Here is a 27,569-nt window from a genome sequence, read left to right as displayed (position 1 = left end):
CGGACTCGCGAACACCCGCGAAATCGCGGACTCGCGAAATATTGCGAAATCGCGGACTCGCGAACACTCCCGAAATCGCGGACTCGCGAACACCCGCGATATCGCGGACTGGCGAAATCGCGGACTCGCAAACACTCCCGAAATCGCGGACTCGCGAACACCCGCGATATCGCGGACTGCCGAAATCGCGGACTCGCAAACACTCGCGAAATCGCGGACTCGCGAACACTCCCGAAATCGCGGACTCGCGAATACCCGCGAAATCGCCGACTCGCGAAATTGCGGACTCGCGAACACTCCCGAAATCGCGGACTCGCGAAAACTCCCGAAATCGCGGACTCGCGAAACCCTCCCGAACTCCCGGACTCGCGAACACTCCCGAAATCGCGGAATCGCGAACACCCGCGATATCGCGGACTCGCAAACACTCGCGAAATCGCGGACTCGCGAACACTCCCGAAATCGCGGACTCGCGAACACCCGCGAAATCGCGGACTCGCGAACACCCGCGAAATCGCGGACTCGCGAAATCGCGGACTCGCGAACACCCGCGAAATCGCAGACTCGCGAAATCGCGGACTCGCGAACACTCCCGAAATCGCGGACTCGCGAAATCGCGGACTCGAGAACACTCCCGAAATCGCGGACTCGCGAACACCCGCGAAATCGGGGACTCGCGAACACCCGCGAAATCGCAGACTCACGAAATCGCGGACTCGCGAACACTCCCGAAATGGCGAACTCGCGAACACCCGCGAAATCGCGGACTCGCGAACACTCGCGAAATCGCGGACTCGCGAACACCCGCGAAATCGCGGACTCGCGAACAATCGTGAAATCGCGGACTCGCGAAATCGCGGACTCGCGAACACTCCCGAAACCGCGGAATCGCGAACACCCGCGATATCGCGGACTGGCGAACACCCGCGATATCGCGGACTGGCGAAATCCCGGACTCGCAAACACTCGCGAAATCGCGGACTCGCGAACACTCCCGAAATCGCGGACTCGCGAAATCGCGGACTCGCGAACACTCCCGAAATCGCGGACTCGCGAACACCCGCGAAATCTCGGACTCGCGAAAACTACCGAAAACGCGGACTCGCGTATTCGCAAACACTCGCGAAATCGCGGACTCGCGAACACTACCGAAATCGCGGACTCGCGTACTCGCGAACACCCGCGAAATCGCGGACTCGCGAAATCGCGGACTCGCGAACACTCCCGAAATGGCGAACTCGCGAACACCCGCGAAATCGCGGACTCGCGAACACTCGCGAAATCGCGGACTCGCGAACACTCGCGAAATCGCGGACTCGCGAACAATCGCGAAATCGCGGACTCGCGAAATCGCGGACTCGCGAACACTCCCGAAATCGCGGACTCGCGAACACCCGCGAAATCTCGGACTCGCGAAAACTACCGAAAACGCGGACTCGCGTATTCGCAAACACTCGCGAAATCGCGGACTCGCGAACACTACCGAAATCGCGGACTCGCGAACACCCGCGAAATCGCGGACTCGCGAAATCGCAGACTCGCGAACACTCCCGAAATCGCGGACTCGCGTACTCGCAAACACTCGCGAAATCGCGGACTCTCGAACACTACCGAAATCGCGGACTCGCGAACACCCGCGAAATCGCGGACTCGCGTACACTCGCGAAATCGCGGACATGCGAAAACTCCCGAAATCGCGGACTCGCGTATTCGCAAACACTCGCGAAATCGCGGACTCGGGAACACTCCCGAAATATCGGACTCGCGAACACCCGCATAATCGCGGACTCGCGAACACCGGCGAAATCGAGGACTCGCGAACAATCGCAAAATCGCGGACTCGCGAAATCGCGGACTCGCGAAATCGCGGACTCGCGAACACTCCCGAAATCGCGGACTCGCGAACACCCGCGATATCGCGGACTGGCGAAATCGCGGACTCGCAAACACTCGCGAAATCGCGGACTCGCGAACACTCCCGAAATCGCGGACTCGCGAACACCCGCGAAATCGCGGACTCGCGAAAACTACCGAAAACGCGGACTCGCGTACTCGCAAACACTCGCGAAATCGCGGACTCGCGAACACTCCCGAAATCGCGGAATCGCGAACACCCGCGAAATCGCGGACTCGCGAAATCGCGGACTCGCGAACACTCCCGAAATCGCGGACTCGCGAAAACTCCCGAAATCGCGGACTCGCGTAGTCGCAAACACTCGCGAAATCGCGGACTCGCGAACACTACCGAAATCGCGGACTCGCGAACACCCGCGAAATCGCGGACTCGCGAACACTCGCGAAATCGCGGACTCGCGAAAACTCCCGAAATCGCGGACTCGCGTATTCGCAAACACTCGCGAAATCGCGGACTCGCGAACACTCCCGAAATATCGGACTCGCGAACACCCGCGAAATCGCGGACTCGCGAAATCGCGGACTCGCGAACACTCCCGAAATGGCGGACTCGCGAACACCCGCGAAATCGCGGACTCGCGAACACTCCCAAAATCGCGGACTCGCGAACACCCGCAAAATCGCGGACTCGCGAAATTGCGGACTCGCGAACACTCCCGAAATCGCGGACTCGCGAACACCCGCGAAATCGCAGACTCGCGAAAACTCGCGAAATCGCGGACTCGCGAAAACTCCCGAAATCGCGGACTCGCGTATTCGCAAACACGACCGAAATCGCGGACTCGCGAACACCCGCGAAATCGCGGACTCGCGAAATCGCGGACTCGCGAACAATCGCGAAATCGCGGACTCGCGAAATCGCGGACGCGCGAACACTCCCGAAATCGCGGACTCGCGAACACTCCCGAAATCGCGGACTCGCGAACACCCGCGAAATCGCGGACTCGCGAAAACTACCGAAAACGCGGACTCGCGTACTCGCGAACACCCGCGAAATCGCAGACTCGCGAAATCGCGGACTCGCGAACACTCCCGAAATCGCGGACTCGCGAAAACTCCCGAAATCCCGGACTCGCGTACTCGCAAACACTCGCGAACACAACCGAAATCGCGGACTCGCGAACACCCTCGAAATCGCGGACTCGCGAACACTCGCGAAATCGCGGACTCGCGAAAACTCCCGAAATCGCGGAGTCGCGTATTCGCAAACACTGTCGAAATCGCGGACTCGCGAACACTCCCGAAATATCGGACTCGCGAACACCCGCGAAATCGCGAACTCGCGAACACTCCCGAAATCGCGGACTCGCGAACACCCGCGATATCGCGGACTGGCGAAATCGCGGACTCGCAAACACTCCCGAAATCGCGAACTCTCGAACACCCGCGATATCGCGGACTGGCGAAATCGCGGACTCGCAAACACTCGCGAAATCGCGGACTCGCGAACACTCCCGAAATCGCGGACTCGCGAACACCCGCGAAATCGCGGACTGGCGAAATCGCGGACTCGCAAACACTCCCGAAATCGCGGACTCGCGAACACCCGCGATATCGCGGACTGGCGAAATCGCGGACTCGCGAACACTCCCGAAATCGCGGACTCGCGAACACTCCCGAAATCGCGGACTCGCGAACACTCCCGAAATCGCGGACTCGCGAACACCCGCGGACTCGCGAACAATCGCGAAATCGCGGACTCGCGAAATCGCGGACTCGCGAACACTCCCGAAATCGCGGACTCGCGAACACCCGCGATATCGCGGACTGGCGAAATCGCGGACTCGCAAACACTCGCGAAATCGCGGACTCGCGAACACTCCCGAAATCGGGGACTCGCGAACACCCGCGAAATCGCGGACTCGCGAACACTCCCGAAATCGCGGACTCGCGAACACTCCCGAAATCGCGGACTCGCGAACACTCGCGAAATCGCGGGCTCGCGAAATCGCGGACCCGAGAACACTCCCGAAATCGCGGACTCGCGAACACTCGCGAAATCGCGGACTCGCAAACACTCGCGAAATCGCGGACTCGCGAACACTCCCGAAATCGGGGACTCGCGAACACCCGCGAAATCGCGGACTCGCGAACACTCCCGAAATCGCGGACTCGCGAACACTCCCGAAATCGCGGACTCGCGAACACTCGCGAAATCGCGGGCTCGCGAAATCGCGGACCCGAGAACACTCCCGAAATCGCGGACTCGCGAACACCCGCGAAATCGCGGACTCGCGAAAACTCCCGAAATCGCGGACTCGCGTATTCGCAAACACTCGCGAAATCGCGGACTCGCGAACACTACCGAAATCGCGGACTCGCGAACACCCGCGAAATCGCGGACTCGCGAAATCGCAGACTCGCGAACACTCCCGAAATCGCGGACTCGCGTACTCGCAAACACTCGCGAAATCGCGGACTCGCGAACACCCGCGATATCGCGGACTGGCGAAATCGCGGACTCGCGAACACTCCCGAAATCGCGGACTCGCGAACACTCCCGAAATCGCGGACTCGCGAACACTCCCGAAATCGCGGACTCGCGAACACCCGCGGACTCGCGAACAATCGCGAAATCGCGGACTCGCGAAATCGCGGACTCGCGAACACTCCCGAAATCGCGGACTCGCGAACACCCGCGATATCGCGGACTGGCGAAATCGCGGACTCGCAAACACTCGCGAAATCGCGGACTCGCGAACACTCCCGAAATCGGGGACTCGCGAACACCCGCGAAATCGCGGACTCGCGAACACTCCCGAAATCGCGGACTCGCGAACACTCCCGAAATCGCGGACTCGCGAACACTCGCGAAATCGCGGGCTCGCGAAATCGCGGACCCGAGAACACTCCCGAAATCGCGGACTCGCGAACACCCGCGAAATCGCGGACTCGCAAACACTCGCGAAATCGCGGACTCGCGAACACTCCCGAAATCGGGGACTCGCGAACACCCGCGAAATCGCGGACTCGCGAACACTCCCGAAATCGCGGACTCGCGAACACTCCCGAAATCGCGGACTCGCGAACACTCGCGAAATCGCGGGCTCGCGAAATCGCGGACCCGAGAACACTCCCGAAATCGCGGACTCGCGAACACCCGCGAAATCGCGGACTCGCGAAAACTCCCGAAATCGCGGACTCGCGTATTCGCAAACACTCGCGAAATCGCGGACTCGCGAACACTACCGAAATCGCGGACTCGCGAACACCCGCGAAATCGCGGACTCGCGAAATCGCAGACTCGCGAACACTCCCGAAATCGCGGACTCGCGTACTCGCAAACACTCGCGAAATCGCGGACTCGCGAACACTACCGAAATCGCGGACTCGCGAACACCCGCGAAATCGCGGACTCGCGTACACTCGCGAAATCGCGGACATGCGAAAACTCCCGAAATCGCGGACTCGCGTATTCGCAAACACTCGCGAAATCGCGGACTCGGGAACACTCCCGAAATATCGGACTCGCGAACACCCGCATAATCGCGGACTCGCGAACACCGGCGAAATCGAGGACTCGCGAACAATCGCAAAATCGCGGACTCGCGAAAACTACCGAAAACGCGGACTCGCGTACTCGCAAACACTCGCGAAATCGCGGACTCGCGAACACTCCCGAAATCGCGGAATCGCGAACACCCGCGAAATCGCGGACTCGCGAAATCGCGGACTCGCGAACACTCCCGAAATCGCGGACTCGCGAAAACTCCCGAAATCGCGGACTCGCGTAGTCGCAAACACTCGCGAAATCGCGGACTCGCGAACACTACCGAAATCGCGGACTCGCGAACACCCGCGAAATCGCGGACTCGCGAACACTCGCGAAATCGCGGACTCGCGAAAACTCCCGAAATCGCGGACTCGCGTATTCGCAAACACTCGCGAAATCGCGGACTCGCGAACACTCCCGAAATATCGGACTCGCGAACACCCGCGAAATCGCGGACTCGCGAAATCGCGGACTCGCGAACACTCCCGAAATGGCGGACTCGCGAACACCCGCGAAATCGCGGACTCGCGAACACTCCCGAAATCGCGGACTCGCGAACACCCGCGAAATCGCGGACTCGCGAAATTGCGGACTCGCGAACACTCCCGAAATCGCGGACTCGCGAACACCCGCGAAATCGCAGACTCGCGAAAACTCGCGAAATCGCGGACTCGCGAAAACTCCCGAAATCGCGGACTCGCGTATTCGCAAACACGACCGAAAACGCGGACTCGCGAACACCCGCGAAATCGCGGACTCGCGAAATCGCGGACTCGAGAACACTCCCGAAATCGCGGACTCGCGAACACCCGCGAAATCGCGGACTCGCGAACAATCGCGAAATCGCGGACTCGCGAAATCGCGGACGCGCGAACACTCCCGAAATCGCGGACTCGCGAACACTCCCGAAATCGCGGACTCGCGAACACCCGCGAAATCGCGGACTCGCGAAAACTACCGAAAACGCGGACTCGCGTACTCGCGAACACCCGCGAAATCGCAGACTCGCGAAATCGCGGACTCGCGAACACTCCCGAAATCGCGGACTCGCGAAAACTCCCGAAATCCCGGACTCGCGTACTCGCAAACACTCGCGAACACAACCGAAATCGCGGACTCGCGAACACCCTCGAAATCGCGGACTCGCGAACACTCGCGAAATCGCGGACTCGCGAAAACTCCCGAAATCGCGGAGTCGCGTATTCGCAAACACTGGCGAAATCGCGGACTCGCGAACACTCCCGAAATATCGGACTCGCGAACACCCGCGAAATCGCGGACTCGCGAACACTCCCGAAATCGCGGACTCGCGAACACCCGCGATATCGCGGACTGGCGAAATCGCGGACTCGCAAACACTCCCGAAATCGCGAACTCTCGAACACCCGCGATATCGCGGACTGGCGAAATCGCGGACTCGCAAACACTCGCGAAATCGCGGACTCGCGAACACTCCCGAAATCGCGGACTCGCGAACACCCGCGAAATCGCGGACTCGCGAAATTTCGGACTCGCTAACACTCCCGAAATCGCGGACTCGCGAACACCCGCGAAATCGCAGACTCGCGAAAACTCGCGAAATCGCGGACTCGCGAAAACTCCCGAAATCGCGGACTCGCGTATTCGCAAACACGACCGAAATCGCGGACTCGCGAACACCCGCGAAATCGCGGACTCGAGAACACTCCCGAAATCGCGGACTCGCGAACACCCGCGAAATCGCGGACTCGCGAACAATCGCGAAATCGCGGACTCGCGAAATCGCGGACGCGCGAACACTCCCGAAATCGCGGACTCGCGAACACTCGCGAAATCGCGGACTCGCGAACACTCCCGAAATCGCGGACTCGCGAACACCCGCGAAATCGCGGACTCGCGAAATCGCGGACTCGCGAACACTCCCGAAATGGCGGACTCGCGAACACCCGCGAAATCGCGGACTCGCGAACACTCCCGAAATCGCGGACTCGCGAACACCCGCGAAATCGCGGACTCGCGAAATCGCAGACTCGCGAACACTCCCGAAATCGCGGACTCGCGAAAACTCCCGAAATCGCGGACTCGCGTATTCGCAAACACGACCGAAATCGCGGACTCGCGAACACCCGCGAAATCGCGGACTCGCGAAATCGCGGACTCGAGAACACTCCCGAAATCGCGGACTCGCGAACACCCGCGAAATCGCGGACTCGCGAACACTCGCGAAATCGCGGACTCGCGAACACTCCCGAAATCGCGGACTCGCGAACACCCGCGAAATCGCGGACTCGCGAAAACTACCGAAAACGCGGACTCGCGTACTCGCGAACACCCGCGAAATCGCAGACTCGCGAAATCGCGGACTCGCGAACACTCCCGAAATCGCGGACTCGCGAAAACTCCCGAAATCCCGGACTCGCGTACTCGCAAACACTCGCGAACACAACCGAAATCGCGGACTCGCGAACACCCTCGAAATCGCGGACTCGCGAACACTCGCGAAATCGCGGACTCGCGAAAACTCCCGAAATCGCGGAGTCGCGTATTCGCAAACACTCGCGAAATCGCGGACTCGCGAACACTCCCGAAATATCGGACTCGCGAACACCCGCGAAATCGCGGACTCGCGAACACTCCCGAAATCGCGGACTCGCGAACACCCGCGATATCGCGGACTGGCGAAATCGCGGACTCGCAAACACTCCCGAAATCGCGAACTCTCGAACACCCGCGATATCGCGGACTGGCGAAATCGCGGACTCGCAAACACTCGCGAAATCGCGGACTCGCGAACACTCCCGAAATCGCGGACTCGCGAACACCCGCGAAATCGCGGACTCGCGAAATTTCGGACTCGCGAACACTCCCGAAATCGCGGACTCGCGAACACCCGCGAAATCGCAGACTCGCGAAAACTCGCGAAATCGCGGACTCGCGAAAACTCCCGAAATCGCGGACTCGCGTATTCGCAAACACGACCGAAATCGCGGACTCGCGAACACCCGCGAAATCGCGGACTCGCGAAATCGCGGACTCGAGAACACTCCCGAAATCGCGGACTCGCGAACACCCGCGAAATCGCGGACTCGCGAACAATCGCGAAATCGCGGACTCGCGAAATCGCGGACGCGCGAACACTCCCGAAATCGCGGACTCGCGAACACTCGCGAAATCGCGGACTCGCGAACACTCCCGAAATCGCGGACTCGCGAACACTCCCGAAATCGCGGACTCGCGAACACCCGCGAAATCGCAGACTCGCGAAAACTCGCGAAATCGCGGACTCGCGAAAACTCCCGAAATCGCGGACTCGCGTATTCGCAAACACGACCGAAATCGCGGACTCGCGAACACCCGCGAAATCGCGGACTCGCGAAATCGCGGACTCGAGAACACTCCCGAAATCGCGGACTCGCGAACACCCGCGGACTCGCGAACAATCGCGAAATCGCGGACTCGCGAAATCGCGGACGCGCGAACACTCCCGAAATCGCGGACTCGCGAACACTCCCGAAATCGCGGACTCGCGAACACCCGCGAAATCGCGGACTCGCGAAAACTACCGAAAACGCGGACTCGCGTACTCGCGAACACCCGCGAAATCGCAGACTCGCGAAATCGCGGACTCGCGAACACTCCCGAAATCGCGGACTCGCGAAAACTCCCGAAATCCCGGACTCGCGTACTCGCAAACACTCGCGAACACTACCGAAATCGCGGACTCGCGAACACCCGCGAAATCGCGGACTCGCGAAATTGCGGACTCGCGAACACTCCCGAAATCGCGGACTCGCGAACACTCCCGAAATCGCGGACTCGCGAACACCCGCGATATCGCGGACTGGCGAAATCGCGGACTCGCAAACACTCGCGAAATCGCGGACTCGCGAACACTCCCGAAATCGCGGACTCGCGAACACCCGCGAAATCGCGGACTCGCGAAATTGCGGACTCGCGAACACTCCCGAAATCGCGGACTCGCGAACACTCCCGAAATCGCGGACTCGCGAACACTCCCGAAATCGCGGACTCGCGAACACCCGCGGACTCGCGAACAATCGCGAAATCGCGGACTCGCGAAATCGCGGACTCGCGAACACTCCCGAAATCGCGGACTCGCGAACACCCGCGATATCGCGGACTGGCGAAATCGCGGACTCGCAAACACTCGCGAAATCGCGGACTCACGAACACTCCCGAAATCGCGGACTCGCAAACACTCGCGAAATCGCGGACTCACGAACACTCCCGAAATCGCGGACTCGCGAACACCCGCGAAATCGCGGACTCGGGAACACTCCCGAAATCGCGGACTCGCGAACACTCGCGAAATCGCGGGCTCGCGAAATCGCGGACCCGAGAACACTCCCGAAATCGCGGACTCGCGAACACCCGCGAAATCGGGGACTCGCGAACACCCGCGAAATCGAAGACTCGCGAAATCGCGGACTCGCGAACACTCCCGAAATCGCGGACTCGCGAACACCCGCGAAATCGCGGACTCGCGAAATCGCGGACTCGCGAACACTCCCGAAATCGCGGACTCGCGAAAACTCGCGAAATCGCGGACTCGCGTACTCGCAAACACTCGCGAAATCGCGGACTCGCGAACACTACCGAAATCGCGGACTCGCGAACACCCGCGAAATCGCGGACTGGCGAACACTCGCGAAATCGCGGACTCGCGAAAACTCCCGAAATCGCGGACTCGCGTATTCGCAAACACTCGCGAAATCGCGAACACCCGCGAAATCGCGGACTGGCGAACACTCCCGAAATCGCGGAATCGCGAACACCCGCGAAATCGCGGACTCGCGAAATCGCGGACTCGCGAACACTCCCGAAATGGCGAACTCGCGAACACCCGCGAAATCGCGGACTCGCGAACACTCGCGAAATCGCGGACTGGCGAACACCCGCGATATCGCGGACTGGCGAAATCGCAAAATCGCAAACACTCGCGAAATCGCGGACTCGCGAACACTCCCGAAATCGCGGACTCGCGAACACCCGCGAAATCGCGGACTCGCGAACACCCGCGAAATCGCGGACTCGCGAAATCGCGGACTCGCGAACACTCCCGAAATGGCGAACTCGCGAACACCCGCGAAATCGCGGACTCGCGAACACTCGCGAAATCGCGGACTCGCGAACACTCGCGAAATCGCGGACTCGCGAACAATCGCGAAATCGCGGACTCGCGAAATCGCGGACTCGCGAACACTCCCGAAATCGCGGACTCGCGAACACCCGCGAAATCTCGGACTCGCGAAAACTACCGAAAACGCGGACTCGCGTATTCGCAAACACTCGCGAAATCGCGGACTCGCGAACACTACCGAAATCGCGGACTCGCGAACACCCGCGAAATCGCGGACTCGCGAAATCGCAGACTCGCGAACACTCCCGAAATCGCGGACTCGCGTACTCGCAAACACTCGCGAAATCGCGGACTCGCGAACACTACCGAAATCGCGGACTCGCGAACACCCGCGAAATCGCGGACTCGCGTACACTCGCGAAATCGCGGACATGCGAAAACTCCCGAAATCGCGGACTCGCGTATTCGCAAACACTCGCGAAATCGCGGACTCGGGAACACTCCCGAAATATCGGACTCGCGAACACCCGCATAATCGCGGACTCGCGAACACCGGCGAAATCGAGGACTCGCGAACAATCGCAAAATCGCGGACTCGCGAAATCGCGGACTCGCGAACACTCCCGAAATCGCGGACTCGCGAACACCCGCGATATCGCGGACTGGCGAAATCGCGGACTCGCAAACACTCGCGAAATCGCGGACTCGCGAACACTCCCGAAATCGCGGACTCGCGAACACCCGCGAAATCGCGGACTCGCGAAAACTACCGAAAACGCGGACTCGCGTACTCGCAAACACTCGCGAAATCGCGGACTCGCGAACACTCCCGAAATCGCGGAATCGCGAACACCCGCGAAATCGCGGACTCGCGAAATCGCGGACTCGCGAACACTCCCGAAATCGCGGACTCGCGAAAACTCCCGAAATCGCGGACTCGCGTAGTCGCAAACACTCGCGAAATCGCGGACTCGCGAACACTACCGAAATCGCGGACTCGCGAACACCCGCGAAATCGCGGACTCGCGAACACTCGCGAAATCGCGGACTCGCGAAAACTCCCGAAATCGCGGACTCGCGTATTCGCAAACACTCGCGAAATCGCGGACTCGCGAACACTCCCGAAATATCGGACTCGCGAACACCCGCGAAATCGCGGACTCGCGAAATCGCGGACTCGCGAACACTCCCGAAATGGCGGACTCGCGAACACCCGCGAAATCGCGGACTCGCGAACACTCCCGAAATCGCGGACTCGCGAACACCCGCGAAATCGCGGACTCGCGAAATTGCGGACTCGCGAACACTCCCGAAATCGCGGACTCGCGAACACCCGCGAAATCGCAGACTCGCGAAAACTCGCGAAATCGCGGACTCGCGAAAACTCCCGAAATCGCGGACTCGCGTATTCGCAAACACGACCGAAATCGCGGACTCGCGAACACCCGCGAAATCGCGGACTCGCGAAATCGCGGACTCGAGAACACTCCCGAAATCGCGGACTCGCGAACACCCGCGAAATCGCGGACTCGCGAACAATCGCGAAATCGCGGACTCGCGAAATCGCGGACGCGCGAACACTCCCGAAATCGCGGACTCGCGAACACTCCCGAAATCGCGGACTCGCGAAATCGCGGACTCGCGAACACTCCCGAAATCGCGGACTCGCGAACACCCGCGATATCGCGGACTGGCGAAATCGCGGACTCGCAAACACTCGCGAAATCGCGGACTCGCGAACACTCCCGAAATCGCGGACTCGCGAACACCCGCGAAATCGCGGACTCGCGAAAACTACCGAAAACGCGGACTCGCGTACTCGCAAACACTCGCGAAATCGCGGACTCGCGAACACTCCCGAAATCGCGGACTCGCGAACACCCGCGAAATCGCGGACTCGCGAAATCGCGGACTCGCGAACACTCCCGAAATCGCGGACTCGCGAAAACTCCCGAAATCGCGGAATCGCGTAGTCGCAAACACTCGCGAAATCGCGGACTCGCGAACACTACCGAAATCGCGGACTCGCGAACACCCGCGAAATCGCGGACTCGCGAACACTCGCGAAATCGCGGACTCGCGAAAACTCCCGAAATCGCGGACTCGCGTATTCGCAAACACTCGCGAAATCGCGGACTCGCGAACACTCCCGAAATATCGGACTCGCGAACACCCGCGAAATCGCGGACTCGCGAAATCGCGGACTCGCGAACACTCCCGAAATGGCGGACTCGCGAACACCCGCGAAATCGCGGACTCGCGAACACTCGCGAAATCGCGGACTCGCGAACACCCGCGAAATCGAGGACTCGCGAAAAATCGCGAAATCGCGGACTCGCGAAATCGCGGACTCGCGAACACTCCCGAAATCGCGGACTCGCGAACACCCGCGATATCGCGGACTGGCGAAATCGCGGACTCGCAAACACTCGCGAAATCGCGGACTCGCGAACACTCCCGAAATCGCGGACTCGCGAACACCCGCGAAATCGCGGACTCGCGAAATATTGCGAAATCGCGGACTCGCGAACACTCCCGAAATCGCGGACTCGCGAACACCCGCGATATCGCGGACTGGCGAAATCGCGGACTCGCAAACACTCCCGAAATCGCGGACTCGCGAACACCCGCGATATCGCGGACTGGCGAAATCGCGGACTCGCAAACACTCGCGAAATCGCGGACTCGCGAACACTCCCGAAATCGCGGACTCGCGAATACCCGCGAAATCGCGGACTCGCGAAATTGCGGACTCGCGAACACTCCCGAAATCGCGGACTCGCGAAAACTCCCGAAATCGCGGACTCGCGAACACTACCGAACTCGCGGACTCGCGAACACTCCCGAAATCGCGGAATCGCGAACACCCGCGATATCGCGGACTCGCAAACACTCGCGAAATCGCGGACTCGCGAACACTCCCGAAATCGCGGACTCGCGAACACCCGCGAAATCGCGGACTCGCGAACACCCGCGAAATCGCGGACTCGCGAAATCGCGGACTCGCGAACACCCGCGAAATCGCAGACTCGCGAAATCGCGGACTCGCGAACACTCCCGAAATCGCGGACTCGCGAAATCGCGGACTCGAGAACACTCCCGAAATCGCGGACTCGCGAACACCCGCGAAATCGGGGACTCGCGAACACCCGCGAAATCGCAGACTCACGAAATCGCGGACTCGCGAACACTCCCGAAATGGCGAACTCGCGAACACCCGCGAAATCGCGGACTCGCGAACACTCGCGAAATCGCGGACTCGCGAACACCCGCGAAATCGCGGACTCGCGAACAATCGCGAAATCGCGGACTCGCGAAATCGCGGACTCGCGAACACTCCCGAAACCGCGGAATCGCGAACACCCGCGATATCGCGGACTGGCGAACACCCGCGATATCGCGGACTGGCGAAATCGCGGACTCGCAAACACTCGCGAAATCGCGGACTCGCGAACACTCCCGAAATCGCGGACTCGCGAACACCCGCGAAATCGCGGACTCGCGAACACCCGCGAAATCGCGGACTCGCGAAATCGCGGACTCGCGAACACTCCCGAAATGGCGAACTCGCGAACACCCGCGAAATCGCGGACTCGCGAACACTCGCGAAATCGCGGACTCGCGAACACTCGCGAAATCTCGGACTCGCGAAAACTACCGAAAACGCGGACTCGCGTATTCGCAAACACTCGCGAAATCGCGGACTCGCGAACACTACCGAAATCGCGGACTCGCGAACACCCGCGAAATCGCGGACTCGCGAAATCGCAGACTCGCGAACACTCCCGAAATCGCGGACTCGCGTACTCGCAAACACTCGCGAAATCGCGGACTCGCGAACACTACCGAAATCGCGGACTCGCGAACACCCGCGAAATCGCGGACTCACGTACACTCGCGAAATCGCGGACATGCGAAAACTCCCGAAATCGCGGACTCGCGTATTCGCAAACACTCGCGAAATCGCGGACTCGGGAACACTCCCGAAATATCGGACTCGCGAACACCCGCATAATCGCGGAATCGCGAACACCGGCGAAATCGAGGACTCGCGAACAATCGCAAAATCGCGGACTCGCGAAATCGCGGACTCGCGAACACTCCCGAAATCGCGGACTCGCGAACACCCGCGATATCGCGGACTGGCGAAATCGCGGACTCGCAAACACTCGCGAAATCGCGGACTCGCGAACACTCCCGAAATCGCGGACTCGCGAACACCCGCGAAATCGCGGACTCGCGAAAACTACCGAAAACGCGGACTCGCGTACTCGCAAACACTCGCGAAATCGCGGACTCGCGAACACTCCCGAAATCGCGGAATCGCGAACACCCGCGAAATCGCGGACTCGCGAAATCGCGGACTCGCGAACACTCCCGAAATCGCGGACTCGCGAAAACTCCCGAAATCGCGGACTCGCGTAGTCGCAAACACTCGCGAAATCGCGGACTCGCGAACACTACCGAAATCGCGGACTCGCGAACACCCGCGAAATCGCGGACTCGCGAACACTCGCGAAATCGCGGACTCGCGAAAACTCCCGAAATCGCGGACTCGCGTATTCGCAAACACTCGCGAAATCGCGGACTCGCGAACACTCCCGAAATATCGGACTCGCGAACACCCGCGAAATCGCGGACTCGCGAAATCGCGGACTCGCGAACACTCCCGAAATGGCGGACTCGCGAACACCCGCGAAATCGCGGACTCGCGAACACTCGCGAAATCGCGGACTCGCGAACACCCGCGAAATCGAGGACTCGCGAAAAATCGCGAAATCGCGGACTCGCGAAATCGCGGACTCGCGAACACTCCCGAAATCGCGGACTCGCGAACACCCGCGATATCGCGGACTGGCGAAATCGCGGACTCGCAAACACTCGCGAAATCGCGGACTCGCGAACACTCCCGAAATCGCGGACTCGCGAACACCCGCGAAATCGCGGACTTGCGAAATATTGCGAAATCGCGGACTCGCGAACACTCCCGAAATCGCGGACTCGCGTATTCGCAAACACTCGCGGACTCGCGAACACCCGCGAAATCGCGGACTCGCGAAATCGCGGACTCGCGAACACCCGCGAAATCGCAGACTCGCGAAATCGCGGACTCGCGAACACTCCCGAAATCGCGGACTCGCGAAATCGCGGACTCGAGAACACTCCCGAAATCGCGGACTCGCGAACACCCGCGAAATCGGGGACTCGCGAACACCCGCGAAATCGCAGACTCACGAAATCGCGGACTCGCGAACACTCCCGAAATCGCGGACTCGCGAACACCCGCGAAATCGCGGACTCGCGAAATCGCGGACTCGCGAACACTCCCGAAATGGCGAACTCGCGAACACCCGCGAAATCGCGGACTCGCGAACACTCGCGAAATCGCGGACTCGCGAACACCCGCGAAATCGCGGACTCGCGAACAATCGCGAAATCGCGGACTCGCGAAATCGCGGACTCGCGAACACTCCCGAAACCGCGGAATCGCGAACACCCGCGATATCGCGGACTGGCGAACACCCGCGATATCGCGGACTCGCGAACACTCCCGAAATCGCGGACTCGCGAACACCCGCGATATCGCGGACTGGCGAAATCGCGGACTCGCAAATTCTCCCGAAATCGCGGACTCGCGAACACCCGCGATATCGCGGACTGGCGAAATCGCGGACTCGCAAACACTCGCGAAATCGCGGACTCGCGAACACTCCCGAAATCGCGGACTCGCGAACACCCGCGAAATCGCGGACTCGCGAAATTGCGGACTCGCGAACACTCCCGAAATCGCGGACTCGCGAACACTCCCGAAATCGCGGAATCGCGAACACCCGCGATATCGCGGACTGGCGAACACCCGCGATATCGCGGACCCGCGAACACTCCCGAAATCGCGGACTCGCGAACACCCGCGATATCGCGGACTGGCGAAATCGCGGACTCGCAAACACTCCCGAAATCGCGGACTCGCGAACACCCGCGATATCGCGGACTGGCGAAATCGCGGACTCGCAAACACTCGCGAAATCGCGGACTCGCGAACACTCCCGAAATCGCGGACTCGCGAACACCCGCGAAATCGCGGACTCGCGAAATTGCGGACTCGCGAACACTCCCGAAATCGCGGACTCGCGAACACTCCCGAAATCGCGGACACGCGAACACCCGCGATATCGCGGACTGGCGAAATCGCGGACTCGCAAACACTCGCGAAATCGCGGACTCGCAAACACTCGCGAAATCGCGGACTCGCGAACACTCCCGAAATCGCGGACTCGCGAACACCCGCGAAATCGCGGACTTGCGAAATATTGCGAAATCGCGGACTCGCGAACACTCCCGAAATCGCGGACTCGCGTATTCGCAAACACTCGCGGACTCGCGAACACCCGCGAAATCGCGGACTCGCGAAATCGCGGACTCGCGAACACCCGCGAAATCGCAGACTCGCGAAATCGCGGACTCGCGAACACTCCCGAAATCGCGGACTCGCGAAATCGCGGACTCGAGAACACTCCCGAAATCGCGGACTCGCGAACACCCGCGAAATCGGGGACTCGCGAACACCCGCGAAATCGCAGACTCACGAAATCGCGGACTCGCGAACACTCCCGAAATCGCGGACTCGAGAACACCCGCGAAATCGCGGACTCGCGAAATCGCGGACTCGCGAACACTCCCGAAATGGCGAACTCGCGAACACCCGCGAAATCGCGGACTCGCGAACACTCGCGAAATCGCGGACTCGCGAACACCCGCGAAATCGCGGACTCGCGAACAATCGCGAAATCGCGGACTCGCGAAATCGCGGACTCGCGAACACTCCCGAAACCGCGGAATCGCGAACACCCGCGATATCGCGGACTGGCGAACACCCGCGATATCGCGGACTCGCGAACACTCCCGAAATCGCGGACTCGCGAACACCCGCGATATCGCGGACTGGCGAAATCGCGGACTCGCAAATTCTCCCGAAATCGCGGACTCGCGAACACCCGCGATATCGCGGACTGGCGAAATCGCGGACTCGCAAACACTCGCGAAATCGCGGACTCGCGAACACTCCCGAAATCGCGGACTCGCGAACACCCGCGAAATCGCGGACTCGCGAAATTGCGGACTCGCGAACACTCCCGAAATCGCGGACTCGCGAACACTCCCGAAATCGCGGAATCGCGAACACCCGCGATATCGCGGACTGGCGAACACCCGCGATATCGCGGACTCGCGAACACTCCCGAAATCGCGGACTCGCGAACACCCGCGATATCGCGGACTGGCGAAATCGCGGACTCGCAAACACTCCCGAAATCGCGGACTCGCGAACACCCGCGATATCGCGGACTGGCGAAATCGCGGACTCGCAAACACTCGCGAAATCGCGGACTCGCGAACACTCCCGAAATCGCGGACTCGCGAACACCCGCGAAATCGCGGACTCGCGAAATTGCGGACTCGCGAACACTCCCGAAATCGCGGACTCGCGAACACTCCCGAAATCGCGGACACGCGAACACCCGCGATATCGCGGACTGGCGAAATCGCGGACTCGCAAACACTCGCGAAATCGCGGACTCGCGAACACTTTCGAAATCGCGGACTCGCGAACACCCGCGAAATCGCGGACTCGCGAACACTCCCGAAATCGCGGACTCGCGAAAACTAGCGAAATCGCGGACTCGCGTAATCGCGGGCTCGCGAAATCGCGGACTCGAGAACACTCCCGAAATCGCGGACTCGCGAACACCCGCGAAATCGCGGACTCGCGAAATCGCGGACTCGCGAACACTCCCGAAATCGCGGACTCGCGAAAACTCGCGAAATCGCGGACTCGCGTACTCGCAAACACTCGCGAAATCGCGGACTCGCGAACGCTACCGAAATCGCGGACTCGCGAACACCCGCGAAATCGCGGACTCGCGAATACCCGCGAAATCGGGGACTGGCGAACACTCCCGAAATCGCGGACTCGCGAAAACTCGCGAAATCGCGGACTCGCGTACTCGCAAACACTCGCGAAATCGCGGACTCGCGAACACTACCGAAATCGCGGACTCGCGAACACCCGCGAAATCGCGGACTCGCGAAATCGCGGACTCGCGAACACTCCCGAAATCGCGGACTCGCGAAAACTGCCGAAATCGCGGACTCGCGTACTCGCGAACACCCGCGAAATCGCGGACTCGCGAACACTCGCGAAATCGCGGACTCGCGAAATCGCGGACTCGAGAACACTCCCGAAATCGCGGACTCGCGAACACCCGCGAAATCGCGGACTCGCGAACAATCGCGAAATCGCGGACTCGCGAAATCGCGGACTCGCGAACACTCCCGAAATCGCGGACTCGCGAAAATTCCCGAAATCGCGGACTCGCGTACTCTCGAACACCCGCGAAATTGCGGACTCGCGAACACTCCCGAAATCGCGGACTCGCGAACACTCGCGAAATCGCGGACTCGCGAAATCGCGGACTCGAGAACACTCCCGAAATGGCGGACTCGCGAACACCCGCGAAATCGCGGACTCGCGAACAATCGCGAAATCGCGGACTCGCGAAATTGCGGACTCGCGAACACTCCCGAAATCGCGGACTCGCGAAAACTCCCGAAATCGCGGACTCGCGTACTCGCGAACACCCGCGAAATCGCGGACTCGCGAACACTCCCGAAATCGCGGACTCGCGAACACCCGCGAAATCGCGGACATGCGAAAACTCCCGAAATCGCGGACTCGCGTATTCGCAAACACTCGCGAAATCGCGGACTCGGGAACACTCCCGAAATATCGGACTCGCGAACACCCGCATAATCGCGGACTCGCGAACACCGGCGAAATCGAGGACTCGCGAACAATCGCGAAATCGCGGACTCGCGAAATCGCGGACTCGCGAACACTCCCGAAATCGCGGACTCGCGAACACCCGCGATATCGCGGACTGGCGAAATCGCGGACTCGCAAACACTCGCGAAATCGCGGACTCGCGAACACTCCCGAAATCGCGGACTCGCGAACACCCGCGAAATCGCGGACTCGCGAAAACTACCGAAAACGCGGACTCGCGTACTCGCAAACACTCGCGAAATCGCGGACTCGCGAACACTCCCGAAATCGCGGACTCGCGAACGCCCGCGAAATCGCGGACTCGCGAAATCGCGGACTCGCGAACACTCCCGAAATCGCGGACTCGCAAAAACTCCCGAAATCGCGGACTCGCGTAGTCGCAAACACTCGCGAAATCGCGGACTCGCGAACACTACCGAAATCGCGGACTCGCGAACACCCGCGAAATCGCGGACTCGCGAACACTCGCGAAATCGCGGACTCGCGAAAACTCCCGAAATCGCGGACTCGCGTATTCGCAAACACTCGCGAAATCGCGGACTCGCGAACACTCCCGAAATATCGGACTCGCGAACACCCGCGAAATCGCGGACTCGCGAAATCGCGGACTCGCGAACACTCCCGAAATGGCGGACTCGCGAACACCCGCGAAATCGCGGACTCGCGAACACTCGCGAAATCGCGGACTCGCGAACACCCGCGAAATCGAGGACTCGCGAAAAATCGCGAAATCGCGGACTCGCGAAATCGCGGACTCGCGAACACTCCCGAAATCGCGGACTCGCGAACACCCGCGATATCGCGGACTGGCGAAATCGCGGACTCGCAAACACTCGCGAAATCGCGGACTCGCGAACACTCCCGAAATCGCGGACTCGCGAACACCCGCGAAATCGCGGACTCGCGAAATATTGCGAAATCGCGGACTCGCGAACACTCCCGAAATCGCGGACTCGCGAACACCCGCGATATCGCGGACTGGCGAAATCGCGGACTCGCAAACACTCCCGAAATCGCGGACTCGCGAACACCCGCGATATCGCGGACTGCCGAAATCGCGGACTCGCAAACACTCGCGAAATCGCGGACTCGCGAACACTCCCGAAATCGCGGACTCGCGAATACCCGCGAAATCGCCGACTCGCGAAATTGCGGACTCGCGAACACTCCCGAAATCGCGGACTCGCGAAAACTCCCGAAATCGCGGACTCGCGAACACTCCCGAACTCGCGGACTCGCGAACACTCCCGAAATCACGGAATCGCGAACACCCGCGATATCGCGGACTCGCAAACACTCGCGAAATCGCGGACTCGCGAACACTCCCGAAATCGCGGACTCGCGAACACCCGCGAAATCGCGGACTCGCGAACACCCGCGAAATCGCGGACTCGCGAACACCCGCGAAATCGCAGACTCGCGAAATCGCGGACTCGCGAACACTCCCGAAATCGCGGACTCGCGAAATCGCGGACTCGAGAACACTCCCGAAATCGCGGACTCGCGAACACCCGCGAAATCGGGGACTCGCGAACACCCGCGAAATCGCAGACTCACGAAATCGCGGACTCGCGAACACTCCCGAAATGGCGAACTCGCGAACACCCGCGAAATCGCGGACTCGCGAACACTCGCGAAATCGCGGACTCGCGAACACCCGCGAAATCGCCGACTCGCGAACAATCGCGAAATCGCGGACTCGCGAAATCGCGGACTCGCGAACACTCCCGAAACCGCGGAATCGCGAACACCCGCGATATCGCGGACTGGCGAACACCCGCGATATCGCGGACTGGCGAAATCGCGGACTCGCAAACACTCGCGAAATCGCGGAATCGCGAACACCCGCGATATCGCGGACTCGCAAACACCCGCGAAATCGCGGACTCGCGAACACTCCCGAAATCGCGGACTCGCGAACACCCGCGATATCGCGGACTGGCGAAATCGCGGACTCGCAAACACTCCCGAAATCGCGGACTCGCGAACACTCCCGAAATCGCGGACACGCGAACACCCGCGATATCGCGGACTGGCGAAATCGCGGACTCGCAAACACTCGCGAAATCGCGGACTCGCGAACACTCCCGAAATCGCGGACTCGCGAACACCCGCGAAATCGCGGACTCGCGAACACTCCCGAAATCGCGGACTCGCGAAAACTCGCGAAATCGCGGACTCGCGTAATCGCGGACTCGCGAAATCGCGGACTCGAGAACACTCCCGAAATCGCGGACTCGCGAACACCCGCGAAATCGCGGACTCGCGAAATCGCGGACTCGCGAACACTCCCGAAATCGCGGACTCGCGAAAACTCGCGAAATCGCGGACTCGCGTACTCGCAAACACTCGCGAAATCGCGGACTCGCGAACACTACCGAAATCGCGGACTCGCGAACACCCGCGAAATCGGGGACTCGCGAACACTCCCGAAATCGCGGACTCGCGAAAACTCGCGAAATCGCGGACTCGCGTACTCGCAAACACTCGCGAAATCGCGGACTCGCGAACACTACCGAAATCGCGGACTCGTGAACACCCGCGAAATCGCGGACTCGCGAACACCCGCGAAATCGGGGACTCGCGAAATCGCGGACTCGCGAAAACTCCCGAAATCGCGGACTCGTGAACACCCGCGAAATCGCAGACTCGCGAAATCGCGGACTCGCGAACACTCCAGAAATCGCGGACTCGCGAACACCCGCGAAATCGCGGACTCGCGAAATCGCGGACTCGCGAACACTCCCGAAATCGCGGACTCGCGAAAACTCGCGAAATCGCGGACTCGCGTACTCGCAAACACTCGCGAAATCGCGGACTCGCGAACACTACCGAAATCGCGGACTCGCGAACACCCGCGAAATCGCGGACTCGCGAATACCCGCGAAATCGGGGACTCGCGAACACTCCCGAAATCGCGGACTCGCGAAAACTCGCGAAATCGCGGACTCGCGTACTCGCAAACACTCGCGAAATCGCGGACTCGCGAACACTACCGAAATCGGGGACTCGCGAACACCCGCGAAATCGGGGACTCGCGAACACTCCCGAAATCGCGGACTCGCAAAAACTCCCGAAATCGCGGACTCGCGTACTCGCAAACACTCGCGAAATCGCGGACTCGCGAACACTACCGAAATCGCGGACTCGCGAACACCCGCGAAATCGCGGACTCGCGAACACCCGCGAAATCGGGGACTCGCGAACACCCGCGAAATCGCAGACTCGCGAAATCGCGGACTCGCGAACACTCCCGAAATCGCGGACTCGCGAACACCCGCGAAATCGCGGACTCGCGAAATCGCGGACTCGCGAACACTCCCGAAATCGCGGACTCGCGAAAACTGCCGAAATCGCGGACTCGCGTACTCGCGAACACCCGCGAAATCGCGGACTCGCGAACACTCCCGAAATCGCGGACACGCGAACACCCGCGATATCGCGGACTGGCGAAATCGCGGACTCGCAAACACTCGCGAAATCGCGGACTCGCGAACACTCCCGAAATCGCGGACTCGCGAACACCCCCCCGAAATCGCGGACTCGCGAACACTCCCGAAATCGCGGACTCGCGAAAACTCGCGAAATCGCGGACTCGCGTAATCGCGGGCTCGCGAAATCGCGGACTCGAGAACACTCCCGAAATCGCGGACTCGCGAACACCCGCGAAATCGCGGACTCGCGAAATCGCAGACTCGCGAACACTCCCGAAATCGCGGACTCGCGAAAACTCGCGAAATCGCGGACTCGCGTACTCGCAAACACTCGCGAAATCGCGGACTCGCGAACACTACCGAAATCGCGGACTCGCGAACACCCGCGAAATCGCGGACTCGCGAATACCCGCGAAATCGGGGTTTCGCGAACACTCCCGAAATCGCGGACTCGCGAAAACTCGCGAAATCGCGGACTCGCGTACTCGCAAACACTCGCGAAATCGCGGACTCGCGAACACTACCGAAATCGCGGACTCGCGAACACCCGCGAAATCGCGGACTCGCGAACACCCGCGAAATCGGGGACTCGCGAACACCAGCGAAATCGCAGACTCGCGAAATCGCGGACTCGCGAACACTCCCGAAATCGCGGACTCGCGAAAACTGCCGAAATCGCGGACTCGCGTACTCGCGAACACCCGCGAAATCGCGGACTCGCGAACACTCGCGAAATCGCGGACTCGCGAAATCGCGGACTCGAGAACACTCCCGAAATCGCGGACTCGCGAACACCCGCGAAATCGCGGACTCGCGAACAATCGCGAAATCGCTGACTCGCGAAATCGCGGACTCGCGAACACTCCCGAAATCGCGGACTCGCGAAAACTCCCGAAATCGCGGACTCGCGTACTCGCGAACACCCGCGAAATTGCGGACTCGCGAACACTCCCGAAATCGCGGACTCGCGAAAACTCCCGAAATCGCGGACTCGCGAACACTCCCGAACTCGCGGACTCGCGAACACTCCCGAAATCGCGGAATCGCGGACACCCGCGATATCGCGGACTCGTAAACACTCGCGAAATCGCGGACTCGCGAACACTCCCGAAATCGCGGACTCGCGAACACCCGCGAAATCGCGGACTCGCGAACACCCGCGAAATCGCGGACTCGCGAAATCGCGGACTCGCGAACACCCGCGAAATCGCAGACTCGCGAAATCGCGGACTCGCGAACACTCCCGAAATCGCGGACTCGCGAAATCGCGGACTCGAGAACACTCCCGAAATCGCGGACTCGCGAACACCCGCGAAATCGGGGACTCGCGAACACCCGCGAAATCGCAGACTCACGAAATCGCGGACTCGCGAACACTCCCGAAATCGCGGACTCGCGAACACCCGCGAAATCGCGGACTCGCGAAATCGCGGACTCGCGAACACTCCCGAAATGGCGAACTCGCGAACACCCGCGAAATCGCGGACTCGCGAACACTCGCGAAATCGCGGACTCGCGAACACCCGCGAAATCGCGGACTCGCGAACAATCGCGAAATCGCGGACTCGCGAAATCGCGGACTCGCGAACACTCCCGAAACCGCGGAATCGCGAACACCCGCGATATCGCGGACTGGCGAACACCCGCGATATCGCGGACTCGCGAACACTCCCGAAATCGCGGACTCGCGAACACCCGCGATATCGCGGACTGGCGAAATCGCGGACTCGCAAACACTCCCGAAATCGCGGACTCGCGAACACCCGCGATATCGCGGACTGGCGAAATCGCGGACTCGCAAACACTCGCGAAATCGCGGACTCGCGAACACTCCCGAAATCGCGTACTCGCGAACACCCGCGAAATCGCGGACTCGCGAAATTGCGGACTCGCGAACACTCCCGAAATCGCGGACTCGCGAACACTCCCGAAATCGCGGAATCGCGAACACCCGCGATATCGCGGACTGGCGAACACCCGCGATATCGCGGACTCGCGAACACTCCCGAAATCGCGGACTCGCGAACACCCGCGATATCGCGGACTGGCGAAATCGCGGACTCGCAAACACTCCCGAAATCGCGGACTCGCGAACACCCGCGATATCGCGGACTGGCGAAATCGCGGACTCGCAAACACTCGCGAAATCGCGGACTCGCGAACACTCCCGAAATCGCGGACTCGCGAACACCCGCGAAATCGCGGACTCGCGAAATTGCGGACTCGCGAACACTCCCGAAATCGCGGACTCGCGAACACTCCCGAAATCGCGGACACGCGAACACCCGCGATATCGCGGACTGGCGAAATCGCGGACTCGCAAACACTCGCGAAATCGCGGACTCGCGAACACTTTCGAAATCGCGGACTCGCGAACACCCGCGAAATCGCGGACTCGCGAACACTCCCGAAATCGCGGACTCGCGAAAACTCGCGAAATCGCGGACTCGCGTAATCGCGGGCTCGCGAAATCGCGGACTCGAGAACACTCCCGAAATCGCGGACTCGCGAACACCCGCGAAATCGCGGACTCGCGAAATCGCGGACTCGCGAACACTCCCGAAATCGCGGACTCGCGAAAACTCGCGAAATCGCGGACTCGCGTACTCGCAAACACTCGCGAAATCGCGGACTCGCGAACACTACCGAAATCGCGGACTCGCGAACACCCGCGAAATCGCGGACTCGCGAATACCCGCGAAATCGGGGACTCGCGAACACTCCCGAAATCGCGGACTCGCGAAAACTCGCGAAATCGCGGACTCGCGTACTCGCAAACACTCGCGAAATCGCGGACTCGCGAACACTACCGAAATCGCGGACTCGCGAACACCCGCGAAATCGCGGACTCGCGAACACCCGCGAAATCGGGGACTCGCGAACACCCGCGAAATCGCAGACTCGCGAAATCGCGGACTCGCGAACACTCCCGAAATCGCGGACTCGCGAACACCCGCGAAATCGCGGACTCGCGAAATCGCGGACTCGCGAACACTCCCGAAATCGCGGACTCGCGAAAACTGCCGAAATCGCGGACTCGCGTACTCGCGAACACCCGCGAAATCGCGGACTCGCGAACACTCGCGAAATCGCGGACTCGCGAAATCGCGGACTCGAGAACACTCCCGAAATCGCGGACTCGCGAACACCCGCGAAATCGCGGACTCGCGAACAATCGCGAAATCGCGGACTCGCGAAATCGCGGACTCGCGAACACTCCCGAAATCGCGGACTCGCGAAAATTCCCGAAATCGCGGACTCGCGTACTCTCGAACACCCGCGAAATTGCGGACTCGCGAACACTCCCGAAATCGCGGACTCGCGAACACTCGCGAAATCGCGGACTCGCGAAATCGCGGACTCGAGAACACTCCCGAAATGGCGGACTCGCGAACACCCGCGAAATCGCGGACTCGCGAACAATCGCGAAATCGCGGACTCGCGAAATTGCGGACTCGCGAACACTCCCGAAATCGCGGACTCGCGAAAACTCCCGAAATCGCGGACTCGCGTACTCGCGAACACCCGCGAAATCGCGGACTCGCGAACACTCCCGAAATCGCGGACTCGCGAACACCCGCGAAATCGCGGACATGCGAAAACTCCCGAAATCGCGGACTCGCGTATTCGCAAACACTCGCGAAATCGCGGACTCGCGAACATTCCCGAAATATCGGACTCGCGAACACCCGCATAATCGCGGACTCGCGAACACCGGCGAAATCGAGGACTCGCGAACAATCGCGAAATCGCGGACTCGCGAAATCGCGGACTCGCGAACACTCCCGAAATCGCGGACTCGCGAACACCCGCGATATCGCGGACTGGCGAAATCGCGGACTCGCAAACACTCGCGAAATCGCGGACTCGCGAACACTCCCGAAATCGCGGACTCGCGAACACCCGCGAAATCGCGGACTCGCGAAAACTACCGAAAACGCGGACTCGCGTACTCGCAAACACTCGCGAAATCGCGGACTCGCGAACACTCCCGAAATCGCGGACTCGCGAACGCCCGCGAAATCGCGGACTCGCGAAATCGCGGACTCGCGAACACTCCCGAAATCGCGGACTCGCAAAAACTCCCGAAATCGCGGACTCGCGTAGTCGCAAACACTCGCGAAATCGCGGACTCGCGAACACTACCGAAATCGCGGACTCGCGAACACCCGCGAAATCGCGGACTCGCGAACACTCGCGAAATCGCGGACTCGCGAAAACTCCCGAAATCGCGGACTCGCGTATTCGCAAACACTCGCGAAATCGCGGACTCGCGAACACTCCCGAAATATCGGACTCGCGAACACCCGCGAAATCGCGGACTCGCGAAATCGCGGACTCGCGAACACTCCCGAAATGGCGGACTCGCGAACACCCGCGAAATCGCGGACTCGCGAACACCCGCGAAATCGCGGACTCGCGAACACCCGCGAAATCGGGGACTCGCGAACACCCGCGAAATCGCAGACTCACGAAATCGCGGACTCGCGAACACTCCCGAAATGGCGAACTCGCGAACACCCGCGAAATCGCGGACTCGCGAACACTCGCGAAATCGCGGACTCGCGAACACCCGCGAAATCGCCGACTCGCGAACAATCGCGAAATCGCGGACTCGCGAAATCGCGGACTCGCGAACACTCCCGAAACCGCGGAATCGCGAACACCCGCGATATCGCGGACTGGCGAACACCCGCGATATCGCGGACTGGCGAAATCGCGGACTCGCAAACACTCGCGAAATCGCGGAATCGCGAACACCCGCGATATCGCGGACTCGCAAACACCCGCGAAATCGCGGACTCG

Source organism: Conger conger, chromosome 11, assembly GCF_963514075.1.
Source record: "Conger conger chromosome 11, fConCon1.1, whole genome shotgun sequence".
Taxonomy (NCBI): Eukaryota; Metazoa; Chordata; class Actinopteri; order Anguilliformes; family Congridae; genus Conger; species Conger conger.
This window is presented reverse-complemented; position numbering follows the sequence as displayed.